General features: G+C 33.0%; 1 pseudogene; it reads right to left on the bottom strand.

Annotated features, from left to right (window-relative positions):
- Positions 1-9,385: 9,385 nt before the first annotated feature.
- Positions 9,386-19,530, bottom strand: LOC129297571 (dynamin-related protein 3B-like; annotated as a pseudogene).
- Positions 19,531-21,960: the final 2,430 nt, after the last annotated feature.

The following is a 21,960-nucleotide window of genomic DNA, read 5'->3' as shown; positions in this document are numbered from 1 at the left end:
TAAAAAAAAAAGTCTAACACTTAAACCAAAGTAATTATTGATATTTACAATACTTAGACTTTATTAATAATTAAAAAAATTAATTGCAGAGTAGAACTTATTATTTGCTATCCTGTTTTAGTCAACTTCAAAAAAAAGTTGTCATTAATTAAATCAAAATAGTTGCTGATATTTAAATTGGGGTCATTATAGTCATTTCATAAAATATATTAATGTCAGAAAAGTCTCAAGAAACTTGACACGAATTATCACATTTTGTGAGATCTCATTGTTATTTGTATATTTCAAGGGAATTTTTCTATCATTTTTCCAATTTTTTGCAAATACTAAAAATTTTGTGTCCGGCTAAGATATACTACCCGTTGATCTACACGTTTGTTTATTTATTTTTCTTTTTTTAAAAAATTTCCTTTTATATATCAATAATTGTGAGCTTCTTGATGTCATTCAATATAATAAGAAAAAAAATAAAAAGAAAAAAGATAAGATGAGATGAGATAAAAGTATACAATAATTTGTTAAAGGACCAAAAACCATTTGCTTTTGATATACCCTTAATTATCTTTCATGGTGTTTCAATCTTATTAGGTGAATCCAAACATATCACTCTTTTGTTTTCTTTTTTTACTTTCCAAAAATGTTTCCTTTTTATAATTCATCTTTCATTTTTATTTGTTTAAGTTGGTAAGTTGGGTGATTGCTATACCAATGTTGCTATATGATAGTGAATGGAGCATTGAAAGGACACAATAAGAGCAAAAAAAAAAAAATTGGGGTTGTAAAGATGATGATGTTGAAATGAATATGTGATATTGAGAGTGATAGAAAGATAGAAAAAGGATCCATAATGATTGTATATGAGAAAGAATTGGGATAGCATCTCTGAAAGAGAAAATAGTTAAAAGAAATTATTTGAGATGGTTTAGATATATATATATATATAAAGAAATATCCTTAAGGCACTTACAAAAAAAAATTGAGTGGATAATCTTCAATCTTATAAAGAGATTCAGAGTAGGACAAAAATGACACATGAGAAAGTTATCAAATAGAATCCACTTGATGAATAATATATGTGTGTTTATAAAGAATTGATTGTTGATAAAAATTTAAGTGTCATGTAATCCATGTGTGATAAGGCATGTTGTTATTATTATCATCATTGTTTGCATGTGTTTAACAATCATATCACTTTTTAATTAGAATTAATGAGCAAATACGACCCTGAACTATTACTCAAAAATTGTCCTAAATCCTAAACTCTTAAAATATGCAAAATAAATCTTAAATCTTTAAATTCATAACAAAATAAACCTTGACTGTTAATTTTTTAACACCATAACTGTTCATACAGGTATTATTTAGATTTTATTTTTCTATAAATTTAACCCTGACTATTAGAATTCTCATGTAAACAGTTACAATGTTAAAAATTAATAGTCATGATTTATTTTGCTATGAATTTAGAAGTTTAAAATTTATTTTACATATTTTAAGAATTTAGGATCCAAAATGATTTTCGAGCAATAATTTAGAATTCTATTTGCTCATTAACCCTTTTAGTTAAGATTTAACCCTAAGCTATGATGATCAATCATAAATATCGATACCAAGTATGTGATTTTATAAATGAATTTATGCTGATCTTAATTGACACGTCAATCGTTTTTGCTTTAATTTTTTTTTTATAGTTCTTGCTCATTTTATAATTTCATTGGACAGTAACTTTCTCATGTTACATACTAACTTTCCCTTGACAGCAAATAACACCAAATGCCATTGAAAACATAAAATTCACTCACAGCAACGAGAAATAAACAGCAGACACTAAATTCACCAAAAAATAAAACATGAAATCATAAATATAAAAGAAAAATGAGCAAACTCTTTCAAAAAAAAATTATGTAGTAATAATCAAAACATGAAAAAAAAAGAGCATGCAACTATAAAAGTTTTACTGTGTTAAATATTATATATTTTATAACATAAATGTTTAAACTTCAAAGATAATTCGGCAACCAGATTATAATATGAAAATATATACATGTTTTCCAGATGTGAAAGTATATAACAAACATAAGTGAAAGTAAAAGTTCTCATTCATATAAAGAAAAGTGGAATCTAAAGTATGCATTTAATTAATTACCACCCAAAAAAAAAAGTATGCATTTAATTTTATGTCAAGTACTTTGTCGATAAAGAGTACTTTAATTTGTTGACAAAGTACTTTAATAAACTTTAAGATCTTTTTATATCGTTAAATGCTATGCACGGATTATCGACATTAATTACATTTTTTTTTAGAATTGATATTTCTCCAATTTAGGGCACTAGAATGTTAACAATCATCTTCAGGGATCAATTTACATTTTCCTTTTGATTTTTCCATCTATCAATATGGGCAGATGCATTATTTTGTAATGTATTCATTTGTAATTTAAAGTTATTAATTAGGACCGACTTTAATAAGTCTAATTATACATTAGGACTCCATTTTGCAAGGTTACAAGGCCTTGGCCCTAAGAGGTGGAGGGTTTTCTTTTTCAATTTAAAAACCTAAAAAAATATATAATCATAAAAAAGTTATAACACATAAAATTAAGTTTAAAAAATAAATTTAAATCAATCCACACCATAACAAATATGTAAAACTTAAACATCCAAATATAATATCAAATAGCAGCATCAAATTAACATTAATTAATAAAAAATAAATTTTACTAGTATCATCAGCTAAATTTTGAAAAATGAAGGAGGGAGGAATGAATGAAATTTAAAAAATAATAAAAGAACTTAAAACGATCAGTCTTAGCTCTAAAGAGCTAGTTCTTTTATTTTTAAGTTTAAAAGAACTAGATTACTATTTTTTTTATATTAAAATAGTGGCCCAACAAGCTTGACCCTCATTGATAGCTCTAATTTGTATACACTTTGAATTCTCATGCGTACTCTAATCTCTTTCTCTCACTAAGTAATTCTAATTTCTTTTGTTTCTTCAAACAGATTAGAGATCCTTGTTTTGTATTATTCCCTGAAACCAAGGTACGTAAAACCGGACCGGTCATTGAACCGGTCATGACACTGGGTCACGGGTTAGTGGTTCAATTAGGGTTGAACCGGGGGTTAAACCGGTGGCAAATCAGTCATGATTTAAATAATACAATTTAAATAAAAAGACATTAATTATAAAAATATTTAACCAAATTCAACCACTCAAAAGTCTAACAGTAATAAAATACAGCACTTTAAATATCTATTATTACAATTACAACTCTTCAATCTCAAAAGTCTAAAGAAGAGATGGAGATAGAGCTAGAGAAGAGATGGAGATTGAGCTGAAAAAGAGACAGAGAGTCAAAGACTAAGCTGGAAAAGAGATGGAGATAGCAGAGATAGAAATAGAGCTAGAAAAGAGATAGAGATAAGGTTGGACCCTAGAAAAGAGACGAAGACTAAGTTAGAGAAGAGACGCTGATTAGGTTAGGGCGAGAGAGGAGAGACATAGATGAAAGGCCGAATTAAATGCTGTCTAAAAATTTGGATTGGACTTAGCGTGCTCTACCTTTAATTTTTCATTTTTTGACTTTAGTTTCACTTTTTTGTGTTATCTTATTTCTAAACTCAGCACTATGAAAAATAAAAAATGAAAAAAAATTCAAAAAAAAAAACTCGATTAACCCAGTCAACCCACCGGGTTAACCGGGTTATACCGGGTTAAACTCGGGTTGACTGGTTTACACCGATTCATCCCCTCACCGGTTTAGGAGTAAACCTAGACCGGACAAGGGACCGGGTTATTGGTTTTCGGGTTGACCCGGCCAGTCCGATCTGGGTTTCTATACCATGCCTGAAACTCAAGAAATTTGACAGCAACACAGAAACTGATATTCTCAATGGTACTAAAAGTATAGCAATAAGTCTCAGGCAACACAAATGACAAGCAAATAACATAGCATGAGAAACCAAAAGGGAAATGAAGGGGGAAGGGAAGAGTTCTATTCAATCTAATCAAACATAATTCAACCCAACTCAATCACAACAATTTAAAAACATGTTAAATTTAATTACTTTTAAACAAAAATTTAGTAATATAATGAATTAAAAATGAGACTCTTCCTAGGCATTTTGCTCACACTTCACACTAAATTTCATCCCTATATAATTCAATCCAACCTTATTCAACTCTACTCAGTTATAGCAACAATAAAATTCACAATACAATAACCTCAACATATATTAGTCCAAATCCTTTCACATTACAATAATCAATAGGTAGAAAATTTTAACACAAAAATCACATAGGTAGAATAAAATGCAAGAAAATTCATGTTCTCGACACAATTGTATGTAGAATTTAACTAAAAAAATTCAAGTTGCACATGATCAAATTCAACGAAAAAAAAAAAAATACAACACCAACATCTTCAAAAATTCAATTTTTACTACATAAAATTTTAAAAAAATGAAATTCCAACAAGCCAAAATCTAAATTATCAACAATAAGTAATTCTTAAACAATTTAGGTGGAATTACTCACTAAAACTTAAGCACAAACAACACACAATGCTCCCAATGCATGAGCAGCTATACCTAGATGAAATTTCAGGAGTCAAAACTGAAATGAGCATGGAGCAAGCTTAAAATCACTATGGGAAGTTTGAAAATGATAAAAAAAAAAACAGAGAGGATAAATTACAACATTCATATGCTAAAATAATCAAAACCACACTACTCACCCATATGAACTCGAATTTGGAGAGGTCAAGAGTTCAACTATATGGGGGATGAGAATGCACGATAATGATAGGGGGAGGCCAAAATGAGAAGGAAAGCTTGAAATGGGAGTGGGTTTGTCGAAATGGTGTGGAGAAATGGTAGGCAGCTCTGCACAAGAACGATCAATGACAACGTGAAATGGAAGACATTGAACAAGTTTGGAGGGTCTTTTTAAATTCATATATTTGACAGTTTCATGCTTTAACTGTCAAATATCTTCCTCTAAGATGGACGGTTCTTAAATGCAACCATCAAATAAGTTAAATATTTTTTCCAAAAAAAATTATTTTCATAAGTTTGATGGTTCACCTAAACAACAGTCAAACTTTTTACTTTCAGGTTTATTATATTTGATGGTTCCCTAGGTGAACTGTCAAATAAACTCTCCCACCTCCTTATATTTGATAATTTGTTTAAACAACTGTCAAATATAATACGTCAAGTATATCCTATTCTGTAGTAGTGCCAAGAAAGAAAGGAGAACCTCAGTAGGTGAGTTTTTCTCCACTATTTTTTCCCTCCATTATCTTTCTACTACAAATCCAAACAATCAAATTAAATTTAGACCTTTAAAAATTATCAAATCTAAATCACTAAATCCAATTTAACGATCCAGATCTACAGTGGTCCTTCCTCTGCTCTCCTTTGTAGAAAAGGAAAGCCAACTCCAAACCTCACAAGAGAAGAAACCAAAACATTCTAGACGCATTCCACACCCTTTTCCATTGAGCACCACCTCTTGAAATTACCTTTGTTTCTCTTACCTTTACAAGGCTTGGACCTCTTTTTGAGCTCTCTCCATTCATTTGGCCCATTCTCTGTACATTACTCCCCCCTCTAAATTGACCTTGTGGTCAAGGTCAAAAGTGAGAAAAGCATAATGAAAACATCCAAAGCTTGATTTTGGGGATCCAACCCATTCCAACAAACATGGATGTGATATATCCAAGCAACTCGGTGCTGAATGTTGGGCTTCAACAATATTGCCATTTGAATGTGGAAAACCCAAAGCTACCTCCGATCAAAATATAAGGCATTGATAACTAATGCACGATTTAAAAAAAGGTTAGTTAAAAAAGTTTACATTCTCTAATTTTAGCTTTATTAAATATCTTATATAAGTTCTTTGATAATGATAATTAAAACTTCAATGCATTATTATTTTTTTAAAAAAAGAGTAATAAATAAAGTAATGGTATAGTTGGAGAAACAATTATATAAATGACCTAATGTCCTATATTTTAGACCAAGCAGAACTTCTAAAAAATGTCATATATTGTGGTCCAGAGTTGTATCACATAATGTCACTGATGCATCATTGGCAATATCCAGAAGTAGGAAAGCAATAATTAATTTTAATGGAACAAGTAGCATGTCCCCCTTCATAAAATGAGTTGTCAAAGACATTCCCTTCATCATCCGAGTTGGTTCATCCAGATATGCAATTAGTTTTTCAAGTGATGCGAGTGCATGGACCATTAATTCCTCCCCAAACCTTGGAACTTGTGTCAAAAAGAGTAGTGGAAGAATGACATGTTGACCCAACAATAATGTAATAACCGAAAAATATCACATGAGAAAGAAGCACTTCGAAATTATGCAGTGCAAAGCAAATCTTATCACTGCAACATTGATCCAACTGAGTGAACCATTTCAAACAACCAATTCAAGCATAATGTTGTTGAGCTACTATCACATATTCTGGCAAAGATAAACCAGTGCATTCATGTGGAATTGGGTTAATGAGTTTCACTGAATTAGTAAAAATACTCTCCGTAATCAATTGAGAACCTCAAGAGAATATTGTTTCTCATCAATGCAGCTTATCCATTTGATCCATATAACATCGATGGACATGCCTGAACTCAAGCCATCGAAAGAAACAAATTGTCGGAAGATCAAAGATAAATGTTTCTCTAACAGCAAATTAAAAGGCAGAAGCAGTTAATCTTGGGCCAATGGAGACGCAAGTAATAGCAGAAAGAGGTTGACCCAGAATTAATGAGAAGTAGTTAAATCATTGAAAAGATTTAATAATGAAATAACTTCTCAAATTTATACCTATTTAAGTATGAATTAAAAAAAATCATACAAAGTTGTAAAGGGTTGATTTTGGAAAATGTAATTAATGTCCCACATTTTTAATGCAAAGTAACTAATATAAAAGAACATTAAATTGTTCTAGAAGGTGAGTAATATATAGGACCGAAGGCCTAAAGCCAAATGAAATTTAATTCCCCCCGATTAGTTAAGAGCATCATGAATCTCTTTTTTCAATGATCAATGGCTGTCAAAGCATCATTTTCTGGCTCAGTGATTCTCGGATAGAACTTACTTAGAAGAATTTTTAGCATTTGGTCTCCAACTTTCAACTAGTTGTTTCTTGATGCATGCTTGCCACAAGTAAAGCTCTTTCACACTCCAACAAACAATCCACTTCTGATAATAGCATTATTATCATTCTGATAATATTGCCAATTTGAGTTGTTAACTCATCAATCTTCTTTAAATTATTGGGAAATTTGACCTGGCTCCACTTAATAATTAGAGGCTTTGTGCAACTGTTAAGCTTGCCAATCAAAATTTTTAACCTTGCCAATCCTGTTGACAATATCTAGACCAGGCTACCTCAAACTTGAAAGCGCAAGATGTTCTATTTTCAGGAAAGTTCAAATCAACTAACAGCATAGCGTGATTATATTCCACCTTATAGTATTTAAGTGGGAAATATAATTCAGCTTCGGGAAATGTTCTCTTAGAGAAATATATCATTCCCTTCCTTCATATGGGCTTCATTTGTTCTCTTTGCTCCAAGTAAAAACAGAACCTTTAAAAACCAAGTCGAGAAGTATAAGATTTGGGAGGATTGCTGAGGTTTCCCACAATATATTTAAATACTACAAGATCTATTGATAATTAAATAAAAAAAAATGATAACGGACTTTATAGTGTTTAAATGTATTGTGTGAGACTTGTGTGTAATTCTTCCTTAAAATTTTATAAGGAGAAAATACAACTTTTAGTCATTGAACTATTTTTCAATTATTAATTCAACCTTTGAGCTTTAAATAAAAACTCAATCTTTATGGTATCTTTATTTAAAACAACTCAATCTTTATAGTTTTTTGACTTTGTACAGTTCAATCTTTATAATTATTTAACTACAAGAACTAAATTAGAGTCAGTTTTAAAGACTAAATAATTAAAAAATATATATAGGGCCTAAAAGTTATGTGATTCAATTTACAAATAACTCTTGGTTTGTTCCCACACTTTTCCTTCTTCTTCTTTGTTTTTTTTTTTTTTTAAATATGAAGGGCAAGCTGAAAACAGCTTAAATCTAATGGGATCAAGCCTAACTGCACGAGGAAACCAAGTGCCACTAGATCACAGGGCCCTTGAATTGTATGCATGTCATTAAAATCACCAAGACAGATCCAAGTAGCCACAACCATACATATCTCTTCAGTCTTTCACCACCCAACCTTTCTCTCCAACTCCTTCAAGCCTCAAGGGCCCTTAAATGCACATAACAATGAGAAAATAAGCCAATCATTTGGTTTACCTCAACTGCACCACTTCCTCTTCAGAAGCACGATCACCACTTGTCGTTCTAATATGATGCTTGAGTTTCACCACCCCGTATAGCTTCTCTAGTTCTCTTCATCAAACATTTGGGTATTCAACAATATATGTTACTGCTGCTCTACCAGCCAGCGTTGGATTTCCTCCTCTATAGAGGAGAGCAGAGGAAGAACCACTGCAAATCTGGATTATTAAATTAGATTTGATATTTTAAATTTGATAGTTTTTAAAAGTATAGATTTACTTTAAACGGTTCAAATTTGCAGTGGAGAAGCAGTGGAAAAAAAAAATAAAAGAGAAAAAACCCACCCCCTACTAGGCTGCCTATTTGTCTTGCATTCTAAAAGTGCTTGCCCATTTGAAACCATAATATCCAATAGCAGCTGTATACTAGCTTTTGGCATGATGTAATCTCAATTACCACAAGGTAATCCTAAAGCCAACAAGATATGGCATTTACTTGGCTTTGTCCAAGCAAACACAGTGGATGGAAAAAAATACATTAAGATTACATGTAATTTTGATGCAAAAAATCCAACCAAACATGTTTAAAGATAGGTTTGTGTTTGTCACCCCAAATTTGGGATTAGGTACCATAGTAAGTAATATTATATAATAGTAAGTAATATTATATAAACAGAATGATAATTAGGTCTCAAAATATTGAATTAATACTAATTATGTCTCTGACAAATTTTTGAAAAAAATGAGTTAAAAATATCAATTTAAATTATTATAAATCCAATTACATTCAAAAAAAATATTATAAATCCAAAAGTTTTAATTGAAAATAAATTATTAAATATCAAATATAATTTTTAGATTGTAACAAAAAATTTTATTTATAAATATTTAAATTAATATTTATAATTTTTTTTGTACAAAATTTTTTCGAGCATCTAACTATTATTAATTTATTCTTTTAAAATTTCACTGTCATTCTCCCTATTATATATAATAACATTTCTTTTTTTACCAGAAGAAAAATGTTATTCAACGAAACAACGGTGCGGAGTTATAACAATTAACAAAATTTAACTTCCTAAATATTTATTATGGATTGTGCAGATTTACATCAAAATAAAATATTTGATCAACCAATCGACTTTGCTCTATTAGGTAAGCTGCACTGATAAATTTCTCCAAGAATGATACTTTGGAACCAATTCAACAATTTGATTTCAGCTTCAGACACAAGATCTCAAAACAATGGATTAGTAACCTGGCGGCCTCGCAGTACCGTTAGAATCCGAATGAACATGGAGTGGCGATCGAAGCGGCCCAGAGTGAGAAGACCTTCGACGAATATTAGGCAGAACATTTGGTTCACACAAACTGTAACCCTTTTCAACTGCTTCAGCTTCAGCAGGTAGTTCATCCAACTCCTGTCAAGAGGAAATACAGTCATCATGCACCAGCCACATTTCATCACTCCAAATCATCGTGTTAAAACCTAGTGGACTTATATATATATGTGTGTGTGTGCGCGCGCGCGCGCGCATATATAAAGCTAGTTAAAGAACATCAAAGAAACGATCTCAATCAAAGGAGAAATTAACTTGACAAAAAGAATGGAAACCCAATTAGATGCTATCGTTGGTTAAAAATAACAAGACTATCACCCACATTAAAAGCCTGTTGATAAATTCGGAGCATTTCTCGACAGTGCCTTCTTTTCTTAGCTACCTCAGGATATTCTTGCAACATCTCTTCAAACAGGTTCTCTCTGAATAGAAACATACAGAACATATTCAACAAGACAATGCTTCAGATAATCTCTGAAAATATGTATGAATTAAGAGGCGCATAACCACTGTAAATCACCTGTACAGCTTTTGAATAAAAACATTGTGCAGGTTTCGTTTTGTATTGTTTACCTGCATATGGCTCAGCATTGTCAGAATTGAGTAATATCGAAAATTCAAGCACACATAAGCTTTATAGTTCCAACAGAATTGGCATAGAGCATATGGTCAATATTTAAAAGGTTTACAAAGGGGGAAAAATTAACCAAACGCAATATGCCAAGGATGAAAATATTGGTTCAAGTCATTTTTTCAAGCACGCAAAAGAAAGCCGCCTGGCAGCTATGAGAATTAGACAAAAGAAGCACCTAATGGATTTTAACTGTATTTCTCATACATCTACCAATTTCCATACTTCAAAGGTAAGATGATACCCATCAGATTTATTACATATTATTGCTAGCTACTGACTCTGATCCCAACAGATGAAGCAGCAGGGAAAATATTCACCTAACCATACCTATGGTATGAATCCAACGAACCAACCAATCTACATTATCATAGCAGTATCTAAGTTTATAAACAAGAAATTTGCAAAGCTTAGCTGAAGGACATGAAATACCAAGAAGTGCATAATTGTTTTTGGCACGAGGTCCTCAACATTCCTTCTAACAATGCCATAATATGATCTCAAAAGCAACTTCATTACGGCAATTACATTAGCTTGTGTCTCTGAATTGCTGTCAGATGACCTCAAGATAGGAGGGGGCTACATGGACCAAAGAACATTAGGCAAATATACATGCAAGCAACATTTGATTCAACTAACAAATTAATAGATATACCTCTCTTAAATGGATCGTAGACAAGGAATGTTCCATAACGTGAACTGTTTCACTTTGTCCGCTACTTGCTGTACTCTCTCTCACAGATACACGGCTATCAATGCCAAAAATGGATGAAATAACCCAACTTGGTTTGCCAGAGGTTCCTGAAATAGAAAAAGAGCATTACAAAAATAAATTTAGTGACAATATTCACAGGTAAATCCAAAATTGAATAGCCAGAAAATAACAAGTATGACTGAGGACATTCACCAATCCACAGAAGACTCAAACTTTAAAGGGTAAACAAAGATTACCAGAGGATGCAGCCCTTTCGACATCCAATGCAGGACGAACACCCTGTCAACAATAATTAGTTTCATAAGAACTTGAGTAATAACTATAGGATTCTGTTTAAGTGAAAGGGTAAATTACAGTTTACCCCATGATTTGATACAAAACAAATTGACCACATGTGGTTTATAGCGTATTATTCAATCCCTTCCAATTTGTTATCATTGAACTGCCTCAGTAGTTCTCATCTATATTTTAACAAAAATAATCACGTGTTAAAACATTAAGCTTTCAACCTTTCTTCCTTTCTTCTTTAATTTTTCCAGATAAAGGGAAACTAAGAGCAAAAGCACATTGGAAACAAGCATCTCAAGCTCACATAGTGGAAGTTAGATCAGAAAAAAGTTAACAATCTCATTGCTAAAAGCTTGGTTCACTTGTCCCTTTACGAGTTTCACGGTGCTTGAAGACTGTTATTGAAATTAAGCCTATAGCTATTATTTCCAAATCTCCTTTTAATCCAAAGAATGGGCTCAGAAGATTATGAATTTTTTTGGGATGTAAGTAAAGCATACTTTAATCAATGAAATAGGTAATCATCTTTTGACATTTTGATGGAACCCTCTTTTCTAATAAGCTTTAAACAAGCATAAACCAGAAAATACAGTATAAATGGGGACTGAAAATTACTATTTCTGAGCAACAAAGTTGGACTACAAGCACAATAAGGAACTGAAACTGACAAAGTACAGACAGAAACAGACAAAATGCACTCCACCAAACAACACCACAAAATATAAGTCACTCACTCACAAACACACACTAAGCAGAAGATAAAATGATGAAGAAAGATGACTTCCTCCACCCCCAACCTGGCATTCGATAGGCTGGAACTCTCCTCACCACTCTCAATATTCAAAATACTCCACACCTCTCTCTAGGAAAATGGGAAGATTTAAAGACCAAAAAAGTGACTCTAATGTAGCCCAAACCCCTAAAAGACTCTTAACACAACACTAGAAAGACTCTAACACATCACTAGGCCACCGATGGCTTTTCCTTATAACCAGGATCCAAAGGTTAAATATCTGAACCAACAATAATGTTATCTTCTAACCTCATTGCCCTCCTTGATTTCCTCTTATAGATCTTAGTAAAATCACGAGCTCTATCACATTTCAGGCGGTGATTGAACAAATCACAACAAATTAATGAAAAACTTAAGAAATTAAAATGTTTTTCTCTTTTTCACCCAGGGAGGGCTATTTTTGACTAATTCACAAGAGTGTAAAATGTAGCTTACGCTCTGGTAAATATCTTGCTCCTTAAAACTAAGAAATAAGCTGTTTGTGGATGGAAAATGTCTGCTTTAATTGATAAGACACAATTTCAGGCAAAAAACGAAAAAAAAAAACAAAAACAAAATGATACGACGATTAAATACCTTATCAGCCACAAATCCATTAGCTTGCCTTCCAAGAATAGCTCGAGACCTTTCAGAGGCTGATCCCCTATCTGTTTCCATGCCATCCTATCGGATATTAATAAGGTTGGAGAGAAAATTATAATCCGCTACATGGAATGTATATGGTTGAAACTAAATGATTTGATATGCAATTATGGATACCCTCGGCCTAGAAACTGAAAGAGGAATCTTAGAAGACTGTGTCTGTTGCATTGCAATCTCAAATGCCTTACTTCCACCAATAAAATTTGGGTGAGAAGTGTTTATGTAGTCCATCTGCAAATTTCAGTAATTTATATTTAAATTAGTAAATATGGATAAGGAAGTTGATCATTTTACATTGATAAACTGACCATCAAAATCAACACGAATTGAATGACTAGCAGCATGTCAGTGGTTTCCAGCTATGGCACCATTTATGGCATAAATCACTTTGTTGGAAGTGTTTGTGCGGCAGAACCAAGAATGTTCATTGTAAATTAACAGAAGTTTGAATATTTACCATTGATTGGCCACCAATGACATGACTATAGCAGTAGATAGAGAAGGTAGAACCAATGAAGCATATATAGATTTCACTTCAATTTTCAAAGAATTCAAATTCCCGCATACCTCCATTCCAATAATGTGCCCAATCATATTCTCTGAGGGTTCCAGGCCTTCTCGCAGAAAGTTCCCCATGACTTCATCAATGTGCTTTCTTAAGAAAGGGAACTGCTGCAGCTCATTCACCATACAGCAATGGCTGATCTGAAGAAACAAGAAATATAATAGAAGTATGTTCATAGGAGGGTAAAGTAAGGCTCAGCAGAAATGGCAAGCCATTAAGCCCTACCTTTATTAATTCATCGTATATAAACCTAGCACATTGAAGGCTTGGATCCAATAGCCGAGCTATTTGTCTTCTCACAAGAACTTCAAATGGCACCTAATTGCATGGAAACATATGGGGGGAAAAGGTCCTCAAGAAGGAAAGAAAGGCATTTAATTGATATAAGAATTGAGAATAATTTGATCTCGAAAGGTTTTAATTAAAAAAAATACTGAGGAAATAGAAATAGAAAAAGAAAAAGAAAGAAAGAAATCTAATAAACCCTACTTCAGGAACAAACAATGCTGATCTAGCTCCAGTCGCATTTTGTATGGCAGTTCGAATATCATCATCAGTCAAATCCTCACATGGATCCACTTCCTGCAAGGTTCATTTAATTACACCAAGCTCAAAGAAAATAGCATTATGTTTTTTATGTTATTGTAAAAGTTTCAATTCTGTTTTATCACATCTGATTTCCCTGTGATAACTATGGGATGAGAGTGTTGACCTGCAACAGCCTCTCCCAAGTTTGTTGAGCTCGTGTATTGACTTTTTTCATTGAATAACAGATACCCAATCTGGAATTTGTTCAAATTCAATGCAGTACAAGATGAAGAAACTAATTTTTCAGGAGTATCTTCAAAATTGTTTTATAATTTAGAGTATAAATTAGTTAAATCTGTTTAATTAAAAAAAAATCGCAAGTGTAAAAGGTTTTATATAGTGCTATGAAAGAAGAGGGTTTATATAATAAAATTAAACATGTTCCTACTTCCAAGAGCTAACAAAAACTCAAAAATTCAATTGTTTCAGGTGCAGGCATTTTTGCATGTTACATATGATAGATTTTGAAGAAAATAATGTATTAAAAAAGAAAGAATAGGTATTGAGATAGAAGAATGGATTCTTCAAGAGCAGAGAAATGTTAAGTCAAACACTCAACAGATATGGCATAAAATTCTGAACAAGCACTTAATGCATTTGCTAAATCACAGCATCTGTAATGTATTGTTTCTTTTATCACAGTCAATGTCTATTCTTATTGGCTCTTGGGAATGCAGCTCTGCGTGTGACAGCCATATTCTATACAATTAAAATGGGCATAGCACTAAAGCAAAAATATCCAAACTATTATAATGCAGAGTGTTACCGAAAGACTCAACTGATCATTATTCCACACGAAATGAAGAAAAAGACAAATACCATGAAATATGGAAGGGGAAACTCCAATTGTTGACCTATTGAGCATGGCAAATCATCTAATTATGTCAGTAATGTTTATTATGATCGTGCTTCCATGAGATGGCCAGGGTTTAAATCACATGAATAAAACGAACAACTTCATTATTTCATTTAACCATTGTCATTGCTTTCTTCATTAAAAAAATCGATCAGAAAGCTCCACTATGTTGCTAAAATGGGTACAGAATTCAGGATGAGTTTCAAAACATTTTATAAGACAAAAATGGCAGTCTTTAGTGTCCATTTGCAGTCTTCAAATTCAACAAACAAACATGTCAACACGGATTCTGACATTAACAACTTGGTTAAAGAGGGGGGGAAACTTAAGTACGGAACCTTGATGCTGATTCTGATATGTAAAGTTCCATAGCAGAAAAGCCACGAACTAGAGATTCAATTATTTCAGAAATGTCTTAATGCAAATTAGATCTCTAAATTTAGTGCCTGTGAAAAGCAGCCCAAAAAAACAAAAAAACAAAAAAAAAATTATGTCCCAATACCTTGGACCTAGATTTCGCTCAATTTAGTAACTATCTATGGATTAAAGCAGAAGATTTTCTTCAATTTCATGTTGTCAAAACATACAAGTAAACCATAATCAATAAAGGATTAACTCAGAGGTGACCATACACAGATTTTGGCATAGCATTAATATAAATATGATGACTGCTCATGTAAATGTGAAGGTATATAACTATATATACCTCTAAGCACTTCACGAATATTGATTGAAAAATAAAGCGAATTCGTGCTCCACCAGAAAGCTCAGATGTAGACATCTCCTCGTTTTTTCCCTCTACTATGGAGGAGAATGCTGTTTCAACAACAAAAATTTGGGAATACTATTACTAAACTTGTAAATTCAATTATACGAGGAATATCAATAAAAAACTACTGAGGAAGTGGAATATTTGTGGGAATGTAGGATATCAGTTAAAAGACGTAATGGTTATTAAGGAGCTAAGGATCCAGAAGGTACCTTCACAGTATTTTGAAAGAATATTCAGAAGGAGAGCACCTTGACCAGCCTATTGGAGAACAAAAAGAAAAAAGCTGTCAACAGAATAAGGTAAAATAGCCAGCAAAAGTAGAAAACATAGTGGATGTCATCTACTGTAAGAAGTATACTTATATAGTAAAAAATATAAGTAAGAAAGACACATTCAAATACTAATACATGCCTTGGACTCAGTGATTTCTCCATAGCTTGCAAGCTCCTTCGCAACAGAAACCAATGAATTGCTGACAAGTGCTCTCAACCCCGGAAGCACAGCCTTGATATGTTGTGCAAGAATCTGCAAATAGATGTGCAGGTGACAAAGCTGGAACTAAGAAATTGCAAGCAACTCTACATTTCAGAAATTGACCATAATCTCTCAAACCTTCTGAACTCAATCCTGACAACCCAAAGTATTTTGTCATCAATTAGTCAACCGGATATGAAGGTATTCATTTGCAACCTAATTCTTGTTTGCATTACCCATTTTCCAAGCATGATAGAAATGACAGGAACATGATAGAAATGACAGGAACTAAGTTTCAAGGCCTAGCCACTAAATCAGACTGGTTAAAATAAGATTTCGAGATCAAGAACACCCTTTGCAATTTTTCCCAATTTTTGTGTTGAATGGAAATTACTGAACAATACCAAGAAGAAAATTTTTCATGCATTGTAAAGTTGAAGATCCTAACAGAGCAAGAAAGAAAGTTAGAGAATTTGTTCTTCTGAAAGAGCAAGCACATGCTTATGATCAACAGCATTTCAAAACCATCAAAAAAGTTTTCTACAAAATAATTTGAGCTTTTGACATAACAAAGACTCTACCTTGTTTAATTTCTTTGCTAGCTGAGGAATACCACAACGATCTGCTATGCTATTGTACACCTATAAATGACATATATGTTAAAAAAATTCAGCATATAAATTGGCTTCGCTTGAAACAACTAAGCAAGGATACTTTCTTACAGGACGACTGCAGAAGAATTCCTCCTCAGCAACAAGAGCATCTCTTATACTCCTATTCATAAGAATATCCTAATTAAATGAAATAACAGAAATCAGATTTCATCATTTCAAGTTGACAAGCACTTGTTTTGCCCAGATAGTTGACCAGCATGATAATCAAATAATCACAGTTATATACGTTTCCTTTTGATATGTCCTCTCTTCTGTGTATTCAAAAACACTAATTTCAACAGAATAAATCAAGCAACACATAAAGACAAAATTTACTCAAACAACATCTTTGTTGTAGTATAATAACATTATTACCTCCTGACTACGGTTAACAACACCCACATAACCAAGACGGAGAGGAACAACATTTCCAAGCAACAAATTCTGGGCATCAGTACCTCTATCCATGATATCCAACTATATATCCACAGAAGATGTTCCAAACTTTGTCAAAACAAGACAAGAGTAAAAGAAATTTGAAAATACATTTGCATGATAGATTGTTGGAATCGCATGATGCACCTTTGTGATTACACCTATTGTTCTACTACCTGCAACAGAAAGAATAATCAGTTATCATGGGGTTGTGAAATTAAATGATTATAGTTTTAACCATATGGAAGCTAAAGTTCACCATCAGGATCAGCAATTCTAGCCATCTGAAGAGCATCTGAATTAGCCAAATCCAAATTTGCTGGCGTGACAGCAAGAATGACACAGGTAGGAGTTTTTATATATGACATAATCATTGTTCTGATTTGAGCTTCAATATCAGAAGGCTGGTCACCAACAGGAACTTTTGTTATGCCAGGGAGATCTACAAGGGTGATATCAAGAACATTTGGAGAAAAGATCTTTAGACAAATCTTCTTGTCTGAAACACCTTTGTTCCTTCCTGCATCCCTCTCTGTTTCAGCCTACAGCCAAATCCCAAAAATTTCTTGGAAGAAAAGATCAGTGGAGAACAAGGCATCCTCCAAGGAAAAAAAGAAAGAAGTGTTGATAGAAAGAACACAAACAAAAAGAATTGAACATGATACAAAGCTGTCCAATCCCTACGCAAAACAACCAGAACACTTCCCCCAGAAAATCCATGAACAGAGCACCATAAGGACTACACAAACAAATTCTATTCCAAACTAATTCTACAGGTATACATGCCCCTAAAATATTTTTGTGCATTCACGTTTAACCATATATATCAAAGTTCAGAGAAGATCTGCCACAAAGCCATATCATCCTTTTTCTGTTCAAGTCCTCAAGAAATGATCTTAGTTTGCAAGGCACACTGAAGTTTCACCAAGAATAGCGAGCAACTTATTCCATCAGATGGAGGCCCTCCACAATGTAGAAACCAGATCTCCTGTTCTGGGGGTATTGGTTGCCACTTCCAATGCAATATTTAAGAAGGATAGCAAGAATGAATAGATCAGAGTCACCCAGATGGTAAAGGCAAGGCCATCAAAGTCTTCGCCTCCCTCATAAACATGCCAAAGTTGAGACCATGGCTGACAGGATCTAGAAAATTACTTTTCTGTAGAATTTCAATAACAGATTTTCATACAAGCTTGAATGGGCTGGTATCCTTAATTTGAACTAACATAAAGGCATCAAACTGCTTAAGATTCTCAAGAATTTAAAAGTCTCACCTCCTATCTTGCCCCTGTAATATATGTTTGTTCACGTACCCATTATTGTTCCAAATACCGATGGGTACATCAAAGAGCAAAAACACCACAAAATGTTCAAAATGCATAGTGCATCAGATAGGAGGAAACCTAAACTCCAGATTATCTCACTTCCGTCGCCACATCAACTGCTCAAATTCAAACCAATGGATCAAACTAGTTTTAAAAAAAAAATGAAACTCGTAACTCAAAATGGCCCACATAAACAGACACTCTGGAATTCCTGCCTCGCGATCCAAAAACAAATTCCCACTCGACATAATTTTGCAAGCTAGCAGTAGGGGGAAATAAACTACATTCCCAGCATTTCAACCCCCGATAAGAAACGAAACTTCCCATAGCTAAGAATACAAATCTATCACTCCCAAACAACTAATAAATCAGTTTGGCCACCACACATCCAACAAAAATAAAGGGAAAAAACCACCTTAATAAACAACTTCAAACACTACAAAACTTAATTGCTCTCAATATAAGCAATTTCCACTCAGAAAGAAAAAGATAGAAATCACTAGTGACGACAAAGACATCAGAATTCAGAGCACCTGAATTTCCCTGCGAATCTCAGAGAAGTCATAGAACTTCCTCCCGTTCAAATGCAGAAACTCGCCATATTCCTCTTCGGTGCCATGAGGCTTCCTCTTAATCTGGACGAGCTGCAGCAAGAGTGGCCTCCTGGTGCAAAATATCACTTCCACGGGGCAAGAAGTCCCGCCCGACAAGAGCCTCAAGAACGCTGGACTTGCCACTACTCTGGCTGCCAACGACGGCCACCTGAGGGAGGTTGATGTCGGACTGTTTTCCGACCTTGGCGAAGATATCCTGAAGCCTGTTGACCAATGAGATGACAGAGGAGCCAAGAGGAGCAGCCGCAGATAACGATGGAGGAGTGACAACAACAGGGTCGTCCGCCATGGCTGGAACGAAGGAATCCTAGGGTTTTGGGAAGAGAAGAGAGAAGAGAACAAAGAACAGAATGAATAGTATGTATGATTGGAGGTGGAAGAAGACGAATTCACAGTGTACGTGTGAGAATGAGAAATGAGATAAGCTTGAGTTGAGTATATATACGTTCGTGCTCTCCAGTCTCAACCACACTACTCATGTGATTGATGCAGGCGTGGGTAAGGGGTAACAAGCTAGCAATCAAATTGCTGATTCACCTAAATCAATTTTCACCTCAAGGGAAAATGAGAATCAAATGAGACATTAAAGACAATCGAGACACTAACGACCATAAAAGATCTTGAATTATTAAAATACCATAAAAAAAGTAAGATCATAATTTTTATTTACAATTAAAAATAAATAATTATTAAAAGAGTAAATGTATAAATTTAATTACAAACTTTTTTTTTTGAAAGCATCAAATATCTTATAAAGTATCGAAAAAAAATCAACTATAAAAAAAAATCATAACATTTACCCTCCTTCATCCTTTCAATAGTAACATCGTTTATTCAACTCAAATTCACGGGACTCAAAAATTTTCAGTCTCTAAAATAGTACCCTCTCCTCAATCATCTTTATTGACGACCTCTACACGTCTTCTTCCTTCCCTCTTCAACTTCCACTCTTCCATTTTCTTTCAAACTTACAATCATAAGGGTGTGTCTCAATTCAGCAAGTGTGAGTCGCTTGAAAAAGTGAGCTCCTTATCCTCTTCATGTAATAAAACCTAAGTCATTTCCCTTGCTCCTTGAAGTAATCCTCACAACTCAATTTCAAGTTTCATCATCTTCTCATCCTTCATTATTATCATCACCATTTGATTAAATCTTTAACAATAATTAATAAAGTGTTTGGAGAAGGATTGATGTAGATGCATCCATGTGTGTGTTCTTGTTTGTTGAAGGGATGTTCTATCATGGGTATCTCTTACTTGTTATACTATAAAATAATGCATTATAATTAAAAAGCCAAGCTTGTGTAATTCTAGGAAATGTGGAGAAGTATGAACTAAAAAGGCCAGAAATTCAACGAGGCCTCTAGAGCTAAAGAACAGTGCAAGGAAGACGCATGTGCTAAACATTGGAGCATTAAAAAATGTAACATCTCAAAAATCATCCCCTTGATTAATCAAGCTAATAAAGGATAATTATGTAAATTTAAATATAATTGAGTTTGAGGATGGTTACAAATGGCTAATAAGCCTATTGGGTTTAACTTTAGCAATTGGATTGGGTTTAAAAATGAATTAGGCCATCTAGGCTTAAATTAAAAAGAGAAAATTAGAATTTGGCTACATTACACTGCAACATAATGCATTTACACTACAGTATAATGTTGAAAATTAGACTTAAGAAGGCATTTGTGTGTGCGAAAATAGAAAGGAAGAAGAAGAGAACAAAAGGGCTCATGATTCTCTTTGTTGGGGCTCGTGGCATGATTTTATTGGTGTTTTCGAGAGATTTAAAGCTTCTAATCACTAAGATAAGCCTCCTCTACCATTCTTTTTCCTCTCTAAACCATTTTTAAGTTAGGGTTTGTAATTGAAAAATTATTTTCAGACCTTCAAAGCTTTGAGTCCAAATCCGTTGACTTAAATCGAGATAGTAAGAGTTGTTTAAGTTATCTAAGTTTAGAGATAATGTTTTATATGTCCATGAGAGTGAGCTCTCAATATGGATGAATTTGTGCATTAAAGTAGTGATGAAGGTTGGATTGTTGGAAGCCACTACTATTGGTAGATGGGTTTAAAGAAGTTAACTATTGTTATAAAGAGTTAATAAACTTAATGTAATAATTAAACTCAACAGTTGAGAGTTTTTTGGTGATTAAAGGGTTGAAATCTAAAAGTTGGAAGTGAGTAATTTGTGACATTTATGATGATTTTAGATTGTCAGATGATATATTAGTAATTATTTAAGTTATTGAAAGCTAAATAAAATTAATGAAAGTTAATAAACTCATTGGATGTGAGGTGAATCTTGTAGTTGAGAAAATTTAATTGTCAAAGTATGAAATTAGATGTTGAATTAGTAATTTTGATCATTTTTAGTGATGAGTGTTAATGTTATTATAAACTAACCTCATGAAATACTGGTGAGCTTGAAATTAGCTCAAAAAGCAAGTTGTGATTAAAAGATAACCTTTAACCTCTTAAAGGTTTGAGATAACAGGAGAAAATCTTACTTTTACTTTTTCTAGTTAATTAGTTAACTGATTTTTATCAACTATTGTCAAGATATGTGAATGTGCTTTTATGCAAGGGTGGCATGAAATATTAAAAAATCATATATTATGATTTATGAGATATTGAAAATAAATGTGTGTGAACTTGCAAATAGAATGGTTGTTGTGATATAGACTAATTTAAATAAAACTTGTGCTTGTTTCATATCTTAAATGAGTAATATGGGATGATGATAAATTGATGAGTTATGTAGAGTTATGTAAAGAAAATTGTAAGTAAGTGTGAATTTATGTGCTAATTTGTCATGCAAAAAACATACAATAATTATGTTATGATGAAAATGATGATGATAAATTGCATGCTAAGTGTGATAATCATATGCATAGCATGATCATTTATGGTGGGAGTTCTCCTAGGGGGAGGAGTAGTGATAA

This window comes from Prosopis cineraria, unplaced genomic scaffold (assembly GCF_029017545.1).
Source record: "Prosopis cineraria cultivar Desert tree isolate PC_DT_omini unplaced genomic scaffold, ASM2901754v1 PC558, whole genome shotgun sequence".
In the NCBI taxonomy this organism is placed as follows: Eukaryota; Viridiplantae; Streptophyta; class Magnoliopsida; order Fabales; family Fabaceae; genus Prosopis; species Prosopis cineraria.
Note: the sequence above shows the minus strand (reverse complement) of the source record. Positions and strands in the feature narration are given on the sequence as shown.